Raw genomic sequence first — 6,616 nt, forward strand, 5'->3', positions numbered from 1 at the left:
AAAGGAATTAGGTGGCAAATTGCGGGTCATAAGACCATAAAGTAATCAGATCATAGTGAGATAATAAAAAACGGTGAATGATCAAAAGGCTTCCAACAGCTGGCGTGTAACACCTGGACAAGGCAACGGTCCCAAAGCTTTCTTGGCAGGCTCCCAAGTCGCCACGAATGACGCAGCCAATACTCTATCCACTGGCCAACTTTGCACAATGTTTTCACAACCTTTTGCACAAAATCTGTACCCAGGAGCATGTGAAATAAATTCTGAAATCAGTATGAAATCAGTATGAATTTTACAGATTCAGCACCTTTGCCTGGTGTTCTGCTTAGCTTGCACAATTTATTCCCAGTCATGGAGAGGGGCAATGAGCAGCGATGAGCAGAGAAATCGAGGGTGTGGGTGTGTGTCCACCTTCCTCCAGCAGGAAACCTGTTTCAAATCTATGACTTCTAAGATTTTGACTGGTGTCACCCACGTGCTTTCCAAACCTATATTCCTCTCCATAAGGACTAGAAACTTGCTTGAAAAAAGGAAAAAAGAAAGCCAGCTTTTTCAGAAAGCTGGTTATTGTGGGGTATCCCCCCGCCCCCCACCAGCGCCCCAGACCTCCAAGCTGGATAAAGCACAGTAAAATGAAAGCCTGTTTTATAAACTACCCTGTCCCCTCTTACTTGCCTTTTCTCTAACTAAAATGTCTCAAATGCTACAACCTTTCCTCATTGGCCTTATGCATCTCTCCTGAGAAAAGGAACCTAGGGACTTGCTTTCAATCCCCATCTTATCAAGGTAGAATGATGAGGACTAGAATCTTGCTTTATTTTTAGGGGAAGGGCGGCCATAACTCAGTGAGAGAGAGCATGTGATTTATACATCGAGGGCCCAGCTTCAACTCCTGGAAACTCCAGGTAGGGTTGGGAGAAACCTTTGCCTGGAGAGCAGCTGCCAGTCAGTGTAGGCATTACTCAGCTTGGTGGACCAGTGGTCTGACTCTGCATAAGGCAGCTTCTGGCGCTGATTTGTGGAATAGCAAAGGAGGGGTGGGAAATGCCTCCAGTTTGCCTATTGCAACGTGGTGTGAGGCGCTTTTTCTTCCCTCAGTCAACCGTTCCAAGGCAGAGTCCTTGAGAATCTGCTGGGCAAACAATAAACAGAGGAAAAATGAGGAAACGAAACTTAATATTTCAACGGACTGCGAAAGTGACGGATGACACTTTAGAAAGAAAAGAATAAGATAGAAGATTTGTGTGCACAGAGAGAGATGGGCTGGCAGGAAAGGGAACTGGCAGTGAGCCCCTCATTCCCTCCCCCCCCCCCAAAAAAAATTTCCACTATTTTTCAGTTATGACTTGGGGAGCCAACTTCCTTTGATCCACACAATTCAGCCCTTGAGCCAATTTTGGGCTGTGACACACCATACATTTAAAGCACAGTTCTCAACGCCTTGAGAAAAGAAATCACAAAGAAAATGATCCATAATTTGAGATTGCAACAAGGACTAGAACCTGCAGACCCTTTTTATATGAGTTGGCATTCCTTTATGACATACTAGCTGCCCCGGCCACACTTTGCTGTGGCTCATCCGTGTGATTCCCTCCCCCCTGTGCCGATCCATGACGTATCTCGCCCCCTCCTCCCCCCCACCCCCGGCTTATCCCTGTGATTCCCCCCCACACACACACTGTCCCGACGCATGACGTATCACGCCCCCTCTTCCCCCCACCCCTCGGCTCATCCCTGTGACTGGTCCCACCGTGTCCTGACCTATCCCGTCCCCTCCTCCCCCCAACCCCCACCCAGGCGAGTCTGTACCTCCATTCGGCCTAGTCTGTAAAGGCTTCGGTCTAGTATGTAAACGGGAGCCGAGGTTCTGTTGAGAGGGAAGGTTTTATAGGTGCAGTACCAGCGTAGCCGCCACTAGAGGGTGCTGGTTTGCAACCTGGTTCTTTTCCCAGCATGCATTTTCGTCTAAGTGGTGTGTTTTGAAACACGGGGTTTTTCCTGGCACAGGTGTGACATCTGTCTTTGAAAATGGTACAGGGTCACTTTCATATTCGCATGCAGCATTGTGTCGTAATTTGAACACAATCGGTCAAGCGGTTTTGGTGAGAAGTGGAGACCAACACACAAGCCCCTTTTACATTTATATATATATATAGATACAGCGGAACCGTCATTTCCAAGAAAAGCCTGGCAGATCTGGAACGATGCTTGACAATAGAATAACACTCATATTTTTTATCTGGACCTCGTTCTTTTCACCCATGTGCAACTGTACTCACCCTACAGGCCTATTTTATAGTTTGCCTTTTCTCTTTTAATTTTTGTCTGTTGTCATAACTGTTCTCCCTGTCTTATATACGTAGTAGAATGAAATTGAAAATCCTCGCCCCCCAAAAAAGAACAAAAGTAAAATAGCACTTCTGATACTCATTTTTCATCTTGTACAATTTCTCCCCACAAAATCCTGCCCCCGTCCTGCCAGTTCCTGGTGGAATCAGGGGCAAAGAGGAGCAAGCAGGAACCACCGAGGCTGGAATCCCAGTCCAATCCGGCTTGTGCGTAACTGGGTGAGACGGGCAAGCAGTCCTTTAAACACCGAAAAACACAGGGCTGGGAAGGCAATTAATTGAGTGCCAAGGGCTGGGTCTGTGGTGCAAAAATCACTGCCAGGAATTGGGGTAGGACAGGGTAAACAAGAACGGAAGCCCTTCTGGGAAATCCCCAAACAGATGTTCCAATGTGACTGTCCCTGCTGTATATTTTGCATCGTCCTGCTTCCTTGAGTACCAGAGATGGGTGGTGCCGCCTGCTTAAGCTTTCTTAACCAGGTTAAGAGAACACTGGGGAAACATTTGAGGACTTTGCATTATTTGCTTTAGAATCATGGAATTTTACAGTTGGAAGGGACCCTAAGGATCATCTAGTCCAACCCCCTGCAATGCAGGAATCTTTCTGCCCAACATGGGGCTGGAACCCCATGCTCTACCACCTGAGCTATCTCAGTAGAAGAAGAGAGGAAGCAAACTGACAGTCCTCTGAACCCAGACTTCCCGCCCCCCCCAAAAAGTGATGGGGAGCCTGTAGCCTTTCAAATGTCGGTGGACTCCAACTCCCATCATTCATGACGCCTGGCCAGTGCTGGCTGGGGGCTGATGAGAGTTGTAGTCCAACAGCACGTGGATGGCTGTAGGTTCTTCGTCCCTGCTCTAGGTAAGAGAATATTACATCTCTGCGATTGCATTTGGTATGTGATCCCTGATTGGTTCAGACATGTATCTAGGACAGGGGTTTTATGGGGCCTGATGACTGGCATGCCTCACAAAAGAATTTTGGAAATTTTCGCTTCTGAACTTCCCTATTGCCAAGGTAAAGGTCTCAGTGGCCTTCTGTGTAAATAGAATTTACATAGGATATTCTAATATTCAGAATTTTAAAACCTAAGTTTGTCCGTGCCTAAGTTATTCAATCCAGCATCAAATCTGGAAGGACGAAGTTTTACATAGCCCAGGTGCGTATTGCATTCGAAAACACAGAGAGGCTCCCCAGCCATCAAGAGCTCACCCCCTAATAAAATATCACAAGAACATTTGATGCTCACAGATCACTGGCCCGTCGGATTCTGTATTGTCAACACTGACTGGCAGCGAGCTGACATAGCTCATGACAGGTCTGGGGGAACCTTCTTCCAATGCCGTTGGATTCCAGTCCCAGCCAGCAGGGCTAATGGTCAGCAATGATGGGAGCTGCAACAACCATGGGAAAGTGAGAGCTAAGCTGCATCAAGCCATGCACCCTGTTTCCAACAGAGGACAGCCGGATGCTTCTAGGCTACTCTAGGCTACATTTGCCCATTCTGCCCACTACCCCCCTCCAACTTCAATTGCAAGGTAGACTGTCTCTGTTGCTGGAGGTTCTTGGGTGAACAACCTGCCGAGACATCCTGCTCTTCCTAACTGGGCGATGTTTTTATTTCTTCCTTAAAGCAGTCCTCAGGGATAAGAAAACACAGTCCACTCTATGGACAAGGAAATGGGAACGAAAAGTGCTCAGGGTGGGAGGGAGCGAGATCCGGGGCTGGCTTGCTTTCGTTCGGCGGTTTCCCAAGGCAACAATGAAAGCAAACATTCCCCTTTTTTTATTATGTAAGCAATGGGGGCAGGGGCAGCGGTTTGGCAGCAGGAAAGTGTATTTGTGTAAAGTAAATAATAATGAACAATAGGGTTGCCAATTTGCTTATTATTATTTGGCATGAGCGCTGATGCATTAAATCGACCGGTGGTTGATTAGGGTCAAGGGAAAGAGCAAGCAACTGACTTCTTGAATTCTTTCATGGGAAGGACTGCAGCTGAGCAGCAGAACATCTACTTGGCATGCAGATGGTCCCAGGTTCAAATCCTGACATATCCAAATAGTGTTGGGAGCGTCTCCTGCCTGAAACTCTGGAGGGCCACAGCCGGTCAGGATGGAGAAGACCCAAAATTGTGACTAGGTATAAGGCAGCTTCCTGTTTTTTCAGTCAGCCTTTTAATCCAGAGTCATGAGGACTAGAATCTTACTTTATTTCTCACTTTGCAGCTCAGTGGCAGAGAACCAGTTTTGCATGTAAGAAGTTTCAGGCTCAACCGCTGACATCCACCGTTTTAAAAGGATAGGGCAGACTTCTTTCTGCCCATCACTCTGCAGAGGTGCTGCCAGTCAGAGTAAGCAATACTGGGCTTGATGGGCAATTGGTTAAACCTGGTACAAAGCAGCTGCCTAAGTTCTTCCCTCACCACCATAGCTGCCAAGTTCTCCCTTTTTTTAAGGGAAATTCCCTTATGCTGAATAGGCTTCCTCACGAGAAAAGGGAAAACTTGGCAGCTATGCTCACCACCCTGCCCTTGATCTTGCTGTTAACGGAGTGACTGGAATAAAGCAGATGGGAGTCGAGAGTGAAAATGTATCACACTTTACTGAAGTAAAGTGAACAAAACAGTATATAAATATGCAGAAGGGGGGTCTTCTTTCTTAGGGTTCAGGCCTAGTCCAGGGCAGGGTTAGTAGCCAACCAGAGCTCGAGCACTGCATTCTGGCTGGTTGTTAGGAAACACCTCCTCCTCCTCCTCCTTCACCACCCCTCTTGGTTAACTGCCTGTCAACAGAATTAACCCTTTAGTTGCTGACCGCAGGATCCCTGCTGTTATATTTCTAACCCCTGCAACCTTAGCAACAAGCCTTGCTGCACCCACTCAAGAATTAAACCAAGCACGAGTGCCTGCCTCTCTCGACACTCAAAAAAAAAATACAAAGGGCTGAAGTACTCAACACCAGGAAGATGAAGTGCACTCAAGTCATTCTTTTCAGCAATACCCTCTTGAAATTGTGTTCTTTTTTTATGTTTGCAGAATCAAACTTCCCTGGTTTGTTTAATCCAGGGTGGGTAAGCTTTTTCGGTCCTTCTAATTCACTGTTGCTTACACTGGCTGGCAGAGGCTCTCCTGGATTTCGGGCAGGGAATATTCCCAGCTCTACCTGGAAATGCCATTGGGGATCCAACATGGGAGCTTCTGCATGCCAAGCAAGTGTTCTGCCACCGAGCTTCGGCCATCTCCCCAGAAATAAAGAGCCCAATCCTCATCCCCTTGGACAAACGGCTGGTTTTAAATAGGGCGATAGGGAGCTGCCTTACACAGAGCCAGACTTCTGGGTCTATCTTAGCTCAGTATTGTCCGCACCAACTGGCAGCTCCAGGGTTTCATGAACAGGTCAATCCCCAGCCCTACTGGGAGATGCGAGCGGTTGAACCTGGGACCTTCTGCATGCAAAGCAGATGCTCTACCCCTTAACTACAGAGGAACTTTTTCAGCATGAGAGCCATGTTGCAGCACGGACCACCTTCCTGGGGACACATGTGGGCGGGGCCAGAGGCAAACAGAGGCGGAGCTTACCTTTCCTACGGGAAGCTGCATTCCAGTAGGGCTGCCATGCATCTAGAATACGGCAGTCTGAAACAGGGGACATCCCTGCAATGTCCAGGAAATTCTTCTCTTTTTTTGGTGAATTTCCTTAAGAATATCTCTAAACCTTTATTATTATTATTATTATTATTATTATTATTATTATTATTATTATTAGAAATATATATATATTTTAAAAAATGCTAAGCAACTTTGGTTAAAACTAAAAAAAAGCGCAACAACTTTTCACTTACTGTTATTGTTACGCTTGTCATAATGATATGTATTATTGTGTTTTTATCTTGCTCAGCGACCTTTGATGGTTGGTGGCTAACAGCAGGAGACAATAAAATAATAAAATAACAACAACTACCACTACAACTAATCCAGAATACGACAGTTAGACTGGTGACTGGGAGTGGCCGCCGAGACCACATAACACCAGTCTTGAAAGATCTACATTGGCTCCCAGTACGTTTCCGAGCACAATTCAAAGTGTTGGTGCTGACCTTTAAAGCCCTAAACGGCCTCTGCCCAGTATACCTGAAGGAGCATCTCCACCCCCATCGTTCTGCCCGGACACTGAGGTCCAGTACCGAGGGCCTTCTGGTGGTTCCCTCGTTGCGAGAAGCCAAGTTGCAGGGAACCAGGCAGAGGGCCTTCTCGGTGGTGGCGCCCGC

General features: G+C 47.0%; 1 protein-coding gene across 2 annotated transcripts in view; it reads right to left on the reverse strand.

Moving 5' to 3' along the window:
* The window catches only part of ADAM15 (ADAM metallopeptidase domain 15), a 365,789-nt gene that overhangs the window by 20,042 nt on the left and 339,131 nt on the right, over positions 1–6,616 (reverse strand). The window lies entirely within an intron of this gene.

The sequence above is a fragment of the Zootoca vivipara genome, chromosome 17 (genome assembly GCF_963506605.1).
Source record: "Zootoca vivipara chromosome 17, rZooViv1.1, whole genome shotgun sequence".
In the NCBI taxonomy this organism is placed as follows: Eukaryota; Metazoa; Chordata; class Lepidosauria; order Squamata; family Lacertidae; genus Zootoca; species Zootoca vivipara.